At 44.3% G+C, this 13,094-nt stretch overlaps 1 long non-coding RNA gene across 2 annotated transcripts in view; it reads left to right on the forward strand.

The window, feature by feature from the left end:
• Positions 1-1,170: 1,170 nt before the first annotated feature.
• Positions 1,171-13,094, forward strand: part of LOC146062644 (uncharacterized) — a 62,666-nt gene continuing 50,742 nt past the window's right edge. Inside the window, exons 1-3 of one of the 2 annotated variants that reach the window (XR_014471441.1) lie at positions 1,171-1,284; positions 10,314-10,435; positions 10,551-11,568. This is a non-coding gene — a long non-coding RNA (uncharacterized LOC146062644). Of the gene's footprint in view, positions 1,285-10,313; positions 10,436-10,550; positions 11,569-13,094 lie in introns of those variants that run through there. The other variant, XR_014471440.1, reaches the window with a different exon arrangement.

Below are 13,094 nucleotides of genomic sequence, written 5' to 3' on the forward strand. Positions count from 1 at the left end.
TTTGCGGGGCTTGGTGAGGCACTGGCAGATCTTCTTTGCGTCTCCATCTCCCGAGCTCCATCTTCCGTCAGGTCACTGAAACCGGAAGTTCGGACGGTGTGTTTCCGGCTGTTTGCGGCACGCTGTCAGAGGTGTTCAACCAACGCGTTTCGAGTCTTCACTCTTTTTCAAGGATCACTGCACCTGCGCCTGCATCACACCTGCACCCCATATTGCAGCCTGCATTCCACTATGCCCACATATTCAAAGGAAAAAAGATATCAAGTACCTATTGGGGCGCTGATTGTCGAGCTGCAGTACAATGAGCCGGGGTGTCAATACCATACAACAATAAAACAAGTGATGGGGGTGACTGCCCTAGGAAATATTTGTAATAATGTTACAAGTATAAAAAACACAATTTTATGTAATAAGTATAATAAAATATAAAAACAAAGTATAAAACAATGATGCAACAAATTGTTAGGTGTAGGTGACTGCGTTACTCCACTGAATAAGACAGGTTATAGACTCAGCCTCTTATATATCATCATATATAAATATATTCACCCATGGGTCCTTGGATCTAGTTGGGAATGTGTGTCCGTTCCTAGTGGTGCCTCACTGTACAAGTGTACCTCTGAGACGAATGAATGAAGACTTTTTGATTCGGCTTTATGGAGATGGTATCCTCTTAGGCTTTTTGTGGCCGACAGTCTCCTGGATGATATAGAATGTTTGTCCCAAATTATTCTGCAATGATATTGAGGCTGGTCCGGTCACAACTGAGGGTGAGGTAGTGTCCCAGGATGGTGGATTGGAGTGGGTAGGCAGGGTGTTGCTTGTAGGGACTGCCTACCCAGCAGTTTGGAATGATATATTTGCTTCTATCCCGTTGTCACACATAATCTGGACAATCCATTGATACATCTATGATTTTAGGGGCAGTGGTGCAGTGTAAGTTGAAGATCTTGAACAATCACCTATTAAGATAATTTACATATCTTATGCTGTATAATAAATCAGGGCTAATATATTGCCATGAAATACTCCGTTTGTATGTTTTATGTGTTGTTTTGTCCTTTATAAGTAAAAGATCATTTCTAACCAAACATTAATAAAAGTTAAGTTTTAATATATGTAAGAGTTGCCACAACAACAATGGTTGTCTGTTGTCTCCATACTCCTTTAGGATTGATCCTGGAAGAGATTACAAAGGCAATTATGATGTATGATCTCTCCTCTCTGGGCTTAATGCAGATAGTTCTCAGGAGACCCTCCTTAACTTTGGATACCAGTAAAAGGGTAAGTTATAAGCAGGTGCGCTACAACTTTTTGGCTGGGGGTGAAGATATAATTTGAATTTGACATCCCTAAAGCTCTGAATGTAACTGGCAGACCACCTGCCTAATGATATGGATACAGTATCTATCTATTTCCCACGGTTAGAAATGGGGGTGGTCAGGGGGTGCCGCAAGGTAATTGGGTGGGAGCAGAGAAGGAAGAGTCGGGTAACATATAACAAGGGATGTGAGAAGGGCACAGGGATAGTCCCAGAAGAGGGGGCAGCTGGGTACAGGGAGGAGGAGTAGGGAACTGGAGGCATGTGGAGATGGCCTGTGGGGAGGGAGAAGGTTTGGCAGAAAGGGCATTATGTCCATTTTGACACTGATCATATTAACTGTAGATGGCGGATGCACTGTGCCCCATGACCCAGTACTTTGACTGTTGTGCCCCATGACCCAGTACTTTGACTGGCACCTCTCAAACATTTTTGAGAGGTGCGAGCCTCCCCCTTGCTCCCCCCTATTCCATGCTTATGGTTATAATTATACCAGCATTGCCTTACTTGATGGCAACCCTTACAATACTCAATATACAAAGCTGTAAGGTGCCACATTGGAATTTTGTAAAATAAATGGGAGCGTTTTAAGATACAGTACTGAATGTTGCGCTTAAGGAGGAGACCTCAATCTTTATAACAACATCCGATTGCTAAAGCTAATGTAAATAAAGCATTTAAAACCATAAAAGTTGATGTACTTGCTACTGATTTGTAGGGATGTGCACCGGCCACATTTCGCGTTTTGGGTTTTGAGTTATGATTGCCTTCAGGTTTTGGGTTCTAATGGGTTTTGCCAAAACACCCCCTAAACCTTTTGTTTTTTGTTTTTTGGGTTCTTCTTTTTTTTTTAAGCATAAAAAGCTATTATTGACCTCAATAACATTAATTTCCACTAATTTCCAGTCTATTCTGAACACCTCACACCACACAATATTGTTTTTAGGGCAAAAGGTTGCACCAAAGTAGCTGGATGACTAAGCGACACAAGTGGGCGGCAGAAACACTAGACTGATACGGCACACTTAATAGCACCCCTGGACCAATACAGCACACTTGGCAGCACCCCATGAATTATTGTGGCAGACTTGGCTCACCCCAGGATTTATACGGCAGACTTGGCTTACCCCAGGAATTATACGGCACAGATGGTGGCACCCCTGACCTGATACAGCACACTTGGAGGCACACATGGAACTATACGGTACAGATGGCAGAACCCCCGGACTGATACAGCACACATGGAATTATAGGGCACACATGGTGACACTCCTGCAGTAAAAAGAAAAAAAACTTTTTTATTCTTGAACTAAAAATGGCAGCACCCCTGGATTGATACGGCAGATTTAGCAGCACCCCATGAATTATACAGCACACTTGGCTCACCCCTGAAATTATACGGCACACTTAGCATCACCCCTGGACTGGTACGGCACACTTGGCAGCACCACATGAATTATACGGCAGACTTGGCTCACCCCTGTAATTATACGGCACAGATGGCGGCACCTCTAGATTGATACGGGACACATGGGGGAACTCATGGAATTATACGGCACACATGCAAGCACCCCTTTAAATATAGCATCACCCCTGGACTGATACGGCACACTTAGCATCACCCCATGAATTATACAGCTGACTGGGCAGCAACCCATGAATTATATGACATACTTGGCTCACCCCAGGAATTATGCGTCACACATGCGGGCACCCCTGACCTGATACAGCACACATGGAATTATATGGCACAGATGACTGCACCCCTGGACTGATACGGCACAATTTGCGGGAGACATGGAATTATACCGCAGCCATGGTGACACTCTTGCATTAAAAAAAAGAGCAGCACACCTGGAATTATACGGCAGAGTTAGCAACACCCCTTGAATTATACGGCACTCTTGGCTCACCCCTGGACTGATACAGCACATTTAACAGCCCTTGCAGTAAAAATAAAAAAAAACACTTTTTATTAAAAAAAAAAAGGGCAGCTCCCCTGGTCTGATACAGGACACATGGGGGCACCCCTGGACTGATGCGGGACACATGGGGGCACCCATATAATTATATGCCACACATGGGGACACCCCTGCACTGATACGGGACATATGCGGACACCACTGGACTGATATGGGACACATGTGGGCACCCCTGGTCTGATATGGGACACATAGGGGCACCCCTGGAATTATACAGCACACATGCAGGCACCCCTGGACTGATACGGGACACATGGGGTCACCCATAGAATTATACAGCACACATGGGGCACCTATGGAATTATACGGCACACATGCGGGAACCCCTGGACTTATATGGGACACATGCGGGCACCCCTGGACTGATATGGGACACTGGGCAGCACAGCTGGACTGATACCGGGCAGCCCTGCAGTAAAAATAAAAAACTTTTTTTCAGAGAGCCCCTTATCCCCCACAGCAGTCCCATATAGCAGCCCCCCTAGTGGTGCCACAGAATAGTACCTTTAGTAGTTTCCCCTTATCTTATTCCACAGTAGTTCTCCCTTAGTAGTTATTTCCTGGCTGCTCAGTAGTTACCCCTTAGTAGTTGTACCTGGCCGCTCAGTAGTTGCCCCTTAATAGTTGGACCCTGGCCGCTCAATAGTTCCCCCTTTAGATCGTCCCCGCTCCAGCAGCCCCTTTAGTTCCCCCTTTATTGTGTCACCACCCCCCCCACCTCCCACCCCCCACCTTGCAGCCCCCATGTGTTCTCCCCCTCTGCAGACAGCGCGGGCACATCCATGCTGTCTGACATTCACTTGCCGAATGAAGATGGCGCCGGAGCCGGGACTTATATAGCGATCCAGTCTCGCGAGAATCCGACTCGGGATGATGACATTTTAGCCTCGTTTTGGACTCGGAAAGATGTCGGGAACCGGCGAACTCCTCGGATCCGGCCTCGGATAAGGTAAGTTCGGGGGGGGGGGGGGAGGGGGGTCGGATCTCTAGGATTCAAACCCGCTCATCTCTACTGATTTGTAATGTCATCATGGTAATGTGATGGGGCCTATGGGTCAGATTCAGATCCCATGAATTCGGTATGAATTCAGCCCCTTCCCCGATGTTTGGGGTCTGGGCATGCTTAAGCCCCGTGAGCAAATAGTTTCACACTTGCCGAACCTCTCGCTCCAGAAAGGGAGGGAAGTGGGCTGGGAGGGAGAGTCCCCATAATATGTGTTGATGCCAACTTTGGGAGGGGGGGGCTGATTTCACATGACGCCAGCGCCCACCATGAATTCAGAGATCAGTGGCGATCTGAAAAGTAAGTATCAACTTACTTTTCAGATCAAAGGCTTCAGAAATCATTTGATGGTGAGAGACCATAGAATGATTTCTCCTCTGTTCGGCTGCATGGAAGGGGATGTGTAAGTGTGCACATCCCCTCACATGCAAATGTGGGCCCATCCAAGTGGCAAGCCCAGCACCAAGGTAAGTTGCTAGGCTGCCCCCAGCCCCCGTCCACGAGGTGAATGGGTGTCACACACAGTCATCCATTCACCTCCTCCCTGCCTCTGCTGCTGTCTGCAGAGTACAGCAGACAGCAGTGGAGGCTGTGTGTGCCCCCCTCTCCATGTTGACTGCAGAACTTCCCCCATTGCCCTTAAGGGGAGCCGGGTCGGATGACCCTGCGTTCCCATTTACACTGCCCTCTACTTATGTCCTGCCTGTGTTCTAACCTGGTCAGGACCTGGGTTGAAGTCCCATGTAATGGGACAAGGGTTAACCCCTTTTACACCGCCGTTGCCCTGGGTCCACGGAGGAAAAACCCGGGTTTTTGCGGCGGTGTAACTTTATATATAAAATGGAGTTGGATTTTATCAACATATCGGGGACACTTCAGACAGACAGATGAAAATCCAAATAATTTTTAACATTCATTTATGAAAGGTAACAAAAATGATTTCTCATTGCAAACAGATTATTGAATAAAATACAAGTATGATTCAATAATACTGATGTATAAAGTATAATACTGATGTATACAAATGATTCATTTAATTTAATAATACTGTATATCAGTATTAGAAATTAAATGAAGTACTGCAGACCATCAAATCTAATGCCACTAAATCATGAATATATGAAGTGATACATACAGTTATAGTGAATTGGTAACATAAAACAGAACAAGCATACGGCCGTCAGAAGTATTTAGACTAAAGTGTTTAAGACTTTTGACATGCAACAGGATAGTTATAAAAAAATATATAATATAAACGTTCCAATACCAGTCAACTGTCACTCAATTGATTTAATATACAAAATGTTTCTGATATAAATCAGAAAGCATAGGGTGAGTGTCAAAATAAATTAAATACATTGTATAAGTCAGCTTGTATTTGATAGAAGGGGTCCCAAAGGCGATTGTACTTGCAAATTTCAGAAAATTATTCTGCTAATTTATTTGTAGAGGGTAAATGTTTACATACATTGTACATATATTCTCCTTTGCAAGGACATATTCTACATAGTGAAATTGGATTTACAATTTTAAAAGCGTTTAATATAGACAGTAACAGATAGATCCAAGACAGATTGGACATAGACCTTACAGCAAGGATGGGGAACCTTTGGTCCTCCAGCTGTTGTGGAACTACACATCCCAGCATGCCTTGTTACAGTTTTGCTATGTGGCCATGCTACAACTGTTGCAGGGAATGCTGGGATGTGTATTTCAACAATAGCTGGGGGGGCCGAAAGTTCCCCATTCCTGCCTTACATGGAAGCTTCCCGGGAGGCTGACGCACCTATGGGGCCACCGCTACTGTCTCTCACACAAGCAATCTTTGCCTGTACCCAACACTGCAAATACTCATATAAGTCTGGCGCCAATCTAAACCATTTGTGACCTCTGTTAAAGAGGAACGAGTGGATGCTACCTGGGGATGTAACAAATTCTGGGGTGTTTCTGGGCTGCACTGGGAAGGGTTGTGGATATTTGTGATATTCAGGGGATTATGTTAATGAGTTATTTGTCTGCTTGATGGAGGTTTTAGGGACTGTGTTCAGTCTCAGTGGGGGGTGGTGGGTGGGATATTATTTGAAATGTGGAGGTTTGTGGTTTGTCACATCATCTGAAAGGTCTGGGGGCTGCTAGACTGCAAAGTGTATTGAAACCAACAGTTCCACACAGGTGTAGTGATGGAATAATCCCACCTAATTTGGTGTTGGTTCCGCCTACATTTCATTTGGTGCTGCCCATGTGAGGCCACTTCTAGAAATGTTTCTATTGCCACTACTGGTTCCCAATCTGCCCATGAGATAAATAGACAGAAAATATAATTATTTGTGTGAAATATTGTAGAACCTTTGCTTTAACGCACTTTTTTCACATGTAAAATACTACACTTTTGCAGTGAGATGTAATACATCGGACTGCCGGAAGAACTGGCACTCATGCCTTTAAGAAAATGTCAGATTTAACCGCAACCTGTACCTTCAGGGCTCGGACCGTTTTACTTCCCGTCGTAAGGGGCTTTCAAGATCTCTTTACCACTCTTGAGAGGATTTTTTGTAGTTTATAGAAACCACAGATATTTCTGAGAGATTTTTTTTATTATTGTTTGCAAACCACTATAATCAAATATCCTGAACATCTATTAAAATATTGCCATTTCCAAATATTAAATCTGACCTTGATTATTGGAACTGTCGCTTTAACTCCTGGCTGGGTCTGCTCATAGCAGTCAAGACAAATATGCTACTACGTGTGCTCTGTTTTCTATACATGCTCCCTATATGGATTCCTCCATCTGTGGTAACATTTTTACACCGCTACACTATATAATTTATTTGGCAGATGAATATCCTGGAATCCAACTGCGCACATTACTAAGATCAACTCAGGGTGGAGGCCTGGATATCCCCACCTCTAAAATATAGCATCTAGCTGCTAGGCTAGCTCAGTGTATACTCAGGAGCTGGCAAGCTTCTATATGCTTTATAATACATCAATCTCAAATTAACATAATAGAATATTTATTAATACAATCTATAAAAAAAAAGCGTCTATTCCTGCACACATTCAATTAATATCAGCAAATACTGCACGTGTAAACATGAATAAATAATTGTCAATATGATTATATCAAGGCAGGACGTGCAAAGTACCTATAATTTGGCACACAAGTGTATATGTGAGTAGTATTCGATTGCAATAGCATACCAATGTGACTAGTACCCCTTTCACACTTGCAAAAATATCCCAGGTTTTTTCACATGAACGCGCATCAACCCGAGATTTAGCTCAGTGTGAAAGGGTCTTGAAAGAAGATCCCGGGATGAGCATCCCGGGATTTCTACCCAGGTCCTGATATCATCCAATATCGATCCGGGATGCGGTCAGTGTGAATGGTCCGTACCCTGGATTGGGTACACGGGACTTTAAAAAAGTTGTTGAATGGAGCTTTCTTGGGCTCACAAATGCTGATGTCATCTTTCAGAGCCCTGGAGTCCATTTCTAATGACATGCATATGTATTTGCAGGGATTTCCCGGGATCAGTGTGAATGGGGCTGTCCCGGGTCGATCCCAGGTCTGAGTGCAGTGTGAAAGGGTACATTCCCAGGTAGAGTCCTGGGAAGCATCCAGGAGCACATTTCCAGGTATGACCTGGCTCTGCGAGTGTGAAAGGGGTATAGGGTGGCCAATCCTGGGATCGGGATCAGCGGGATCCCGGGATTTGGCCCCAAAACGCCGGGATTTCAATCCCGGGATTGGACTATCCAATACCGGGATTTTGGGATTAGAATGCGCATGCGCAGTCTAATGCTGGGCAGCGTCTGAGAACTCAGACGCTGCCTGGCTTCTCCCATACCCGGCAGTGCAGCACTGCGTAGCGTGATGAGGTCAGAGGTCACGCAGCGCAGGGCACAGCCGCACATCCCTCCCACCCGCCCACTCAGCAACCTGGCTCCTGGCTGCACCAGGTTCCCGGCAGCCCACTCAGCAACCTGGCTCCGCAAATGTAAGTAAATATGCGGATGGCCAGGGTGTTATTTATTATTAGAGAAGCCAATCCCGGGATTGAGCATTTTTCAATCCCGGGATTGAAAAAATGCCCCAGGAATGGCATTCCTAAATGTGACGTGGATAGTTGAAAGTGCTCTTAATTCCACTGTGTCCTTACTCAAAGGAAATGGTTTAGGAGGATATGGAGGGATTTAGGCCCTCATTCTGTTGCAAATGGACGGGGCCGAATTAGGCCCCATTCCAATGTTTGGGAATCTGCGCATGTACATAGTATATTATGTGCATGTGCAGGTCCCCTTTGTGAATGGCTTTAGCTACTTGCATAGTCGCCAAGCTGTTACCAAGGATTTTGGATGCCCGGGGGCGGATGGTGGGGACTGAAGCCGACAATGGCAACGCCCAGTGGCATCTCTGTTGCTGATCCTCACATTTTTTTTCCAAGTCAACCAGAATCGCTGCCTGAATCTTGAGTCTCAGGCAGGTCACATACATCTTCCCTTGGTCGAGATGGTACTCATTGAGAAATCTAGTCTGCAAACACCAGGCAGTCCCTAGAGAGTATTGCTGATGTGCGTCTCTTTCCAATTATTAGCGGCAACCACAGCTGGTGTTATTGGTGGTATTGCCGCACAATCCCTCCTGTCGGGCCATATAATTTTCGCCCCCTCCCCCGTTAGCGAGACCGCAGTTTAAATGATCAATATGCAAACAGATCTCTGGAATCGCTGACTATAAATTTTCAGGGATCGGCGCATGAGTCTGAATTTGTCCCTGAGTCTGAGTTCAGTATATCAATGCAGAAGACTGATGACTGAGTATGAATTCTGTCTATCAATGCAGAAGACTGATGTCAGAGTATGAATGCTGTATTGCAATGCAGGATACTGAGTCTGAGTGCTGTATAACAATGCAGGACACTGATGCCCAAGTCTGAAGTCTGTAAGCAATGAGGAGACAAGTAACTGGATCAGGTGTTGAAGAAAAACATAATCTAGAGCCAGGAGACTGATCTCTAAAGAGAAAAGTATTTCTGGCAATAAGAACAGTGCAAGTTCAGTATTAAATAGGGCACTCTAGGACCTATAAACTGAGCGAATAGGTGAACAAGATTACAGGAATCTCAGTGCAGTCAGGTGAGAACAACCAAGATGGTGGCATCCATGTTCTGCAAGTGCAGGGAATGTACAGGAGCTAATGTTGGTAGGCAAGTACAATTCTCAGGAATGCCACCTGCAGCTAGGAGGAATAGTGTGAGAACATAGTCGACAGCCATGCTCTTCGATCCCGATCCAATGGGATTCACTCAAACATCAAGCCAAGGCGTTTGTGGATGTGCCCAATCCAGAAAGGGGGCTTGGCCATAGGTGATGGGGCATGTTCTTGGGTGGGTGGGCATGACCTTGTATCAAGAACCTGTTTTGGGATTTTTGGCAGCTGGGCAGCCCCTTGTTCACCTTCTAGATGCCTTTGCGGAACAGAGCAAAGCAGTGGGTGATCAAAAGCTATCCTTGGCCCACAGGGCACCACGACCCACTGGAGTAACAGTAAGACAGTGTCCAAATAATGGGCAATTGGAAAGTATGATTTAAGTATCCACCTCTGTACTTGCAGCGAATTGTATCCTCATTGGGCCGTCCCTCTACACTAAATAGGCCACACAAAAAAAAATCATAGTACCCCCTATTAGAGAACTAAGAAATCATAGTGATACGAGTATTCATAATGCTCACATTTGACAAATCGCAATGTTTCCTTTTCAGAGTTTTATAATAACAATAGTTAATCATGTGATGTGTGGGCAAACAAACCAATGAATGTAAATTTACCCCCAGGACTATTAGTGAATACCTCTATCTACGTATTTATTAGGTTTTCTCTACAAAGTTAAAATGGGCCTCAAAACAGATAAGATTAACCAAACAACATATTGTGTGTACACGATACACTTTTCAGCCCTGTCACTATTCACTCTTAAGTACTACTCTTGTGTTTTCTTAGTGATTGCACATCCTGACAGAATGACATGACATGGATAGAGAGGAATCCTTGAGCCTGTTACAGCACAATGCATTGAGGGAGTGGAGATGAAGCAAATTCTTACTTAATCCTCCTGGTCACAGGTAACATATTAGCAGCTGTAGAGCAGATGAAGTATATTCTGCTGGTCAGAAACACGGCTATGTGTAGAATGGTTTGGTATACGCATTAGTGTCTTACATATATTTTTATTTTCAGATGGTTGCTGATGAAGATTGGACAGGTGCTCATCATTATGCCCCTTTTACAGGTGGCCTAATTGCAGGTCTATGAAGGAGAAAATGATGCAACTCTTATTGGCAGACAGCTATTCACCAACATGCCGATTTGTTTACCTATGAAACCAGCCCTACTTGTGTTCATTGTTTAATAGCCACCATCATTAATGTACGCTTGCATGAGGCCCATCTCTGGTACAAGAATCCAACTGAAAACAGATTTATATTGCATATCTGTGTGAGGACATATCTGCATAGTCCAAATTTCCATCCACATGCCCTTATCAGAGCTGGATTATATCCTAGTAGGGCCCTAGCATACCTCCCAGCATGACCCATTCCAGGAGGGATAAAATACTCTGTTCCTGGACTTCCCTTTTACTGTATGATTGCCATCACCTGTGGCGTAACACCTTTCTTATCAATTAACTAGTTCAACACAGGAAACGGCATCATTAAACAAGATGAAAGTCAAATAATAGAACAAGTTGTCTCTCTTTGAATTGGTCATGGTGGGAGGTTACCCTTAATCATACATTCATAGGTGGGTTAGGGTCAGGCTGGGGGGATGGTGGGAGTAGAGTGAGAGTTAGGCTGCTGGTGCAATGGAGGGTTAGGTTGAGAGGTAGTGGGAGGGGTGCCGGAGGACTTCCCGACAATCAAGATTCCGATGGTCGGAATCCTAACTGTCAGGAGACCGACAGTTGGGGTTCAAGACCCCCCATAGAGGGAGAATAGAATAGGTGGCGAGCTCAGTGAGCCCGCAAGGGGCTTGAATGTGCTCACCCTCCTGTCGGGATTCTGATGTCAGAGAAATGACCGTGAGAATCCCGACTGTCAGTGATTTATACCATATCCAGTGGGTGAGGGTTAGGTTACTAACAGAAAACCTGTCGGGATTCTCTGTATCGGGATTCCGGGGTCGGTGTTTTGACAGCCAGAATCCCTACCACTGGGAATTCATTTGTATCCCATTCCAGGCACCCTATTAGCCAGAAGCAAGGCCCATGGACAGCCACGGTGCCCCTTCCCAAGAGTACTCGGGATCTGTAGCATGCGCAGTACAAAACACGTGAGATCTGCCTATGAAACGGACTTACATTCAGTTATGCATCAGTCCCAGAGCCATTTATTTTCATTGCATTGTACTATAACAGAGCTGCTCTTTGTATAGAGCTACATGTAATGTAGACAGGGGAGCAGACATGTTTATACACCAGCATTATGTATACAGGCAATGCAGTCACAAAATGGTGCTGGCAAGTTAAAGCAAAGCATTCAGCATTCTAGTAGTCAGTAAATAAAAAGTAAACTGAAAGCGGTCAAGCCCTGTATCAGGAATGTAAAGACAACCTATACAGAAATCCCATATCAGGTGCAGAGTGAAGCAAACAGTAGACCATGTGCGTTCAGTAGCTAGTATATTATTGAGCAAGGTAAGAAGTTTCTAGAGGCCCCAGAGATACCAGATCTATTAACCTATAGTCTGAATGTGATGGTGTTATGCTCCTAGGAACACAGATATAATTATACATGTTCTCTTCCATATAACAGAAACTTGTATTTCAGCATAATCTGTTTTGTAGAGAAAGAAGTGTTTGAACAAGGGGACATGACCTAGGTTTGGATGGGAGGGGGAGGTAACGTCAGAATATTACATTATACAAGGTCTTTTGGATGAATGGAATAGCCTCCCAGCAAAGTTAGTCTACTCAGACGTTTTTATGTAGACGAAGCTTGTGTTTGCCATTGCTCAGTAATACCTTCTGTTGAGCTGTGCTGTCAGAACCATCAGAGCAATGAAAACAGGACTCTGAGGAGTAAGAGGAGATTATCCGGCTGCCTAGAAAATGTGGGTGGAGCTGGGGAGATGCCAGAACTGGAGAAGGAAAATGAGAAGGAGGAAAGTAGTTAGAACTTGAAAGTCATGTTTATCGCTTTGATATTCTCACCCCGGGGCAAAAGGTATTTAGAAATAGGGGAGAATTGGATTTAAAGACAAATATATCTAGTTGACAGAAAGCTGACAATGTGTAATGCACTGCGGCCTTTGTAGTTAATCTGAAGAGGTAACTGCAACACAATAATCACACACGTTTCTAGAATAGACTGCAGACAGAGTTCCCTTATGATAATAAAAGTATTGATATATGACAAATATACTCTGGATTACATACAATTATATTTTGACAAATATACTCTGGATTACATACAATTATATTTGAAAATTAAAATACTTATATCTTATATATATTAAAAAAAACTGTTTTCATTGGAAATAAGAATGTTCATATTCCGACTGTCATCCTGCACTGGATGATTCAGGAGAACTAAGGATCATTCATAAGGAAAGATGATACTTTTTATGATAATACACACACACACAGGTACAGTGTAGGGATGGCCATCGACTATCGATATTCCCAAAACATTGATGAGTGAGACCTAATGCTCGATGTTTGCACATCGATAGTGGAGGGTCGAATAGTTTTATGCCATCGATGGGTGACTTACGATGGTAAAG

Source organism: Crinia signifera, chromosome 3, assembly GCF_055691185.1.
Source record: "Crinia signifera chromosome 3, ASM5569118v1, whole genome shotgun sequence".
NCBI lineage: Eukaryota > Metazoa > Chordata > Amphibia > Anura > Myobatrachidae > Crinia > Crinia signifera.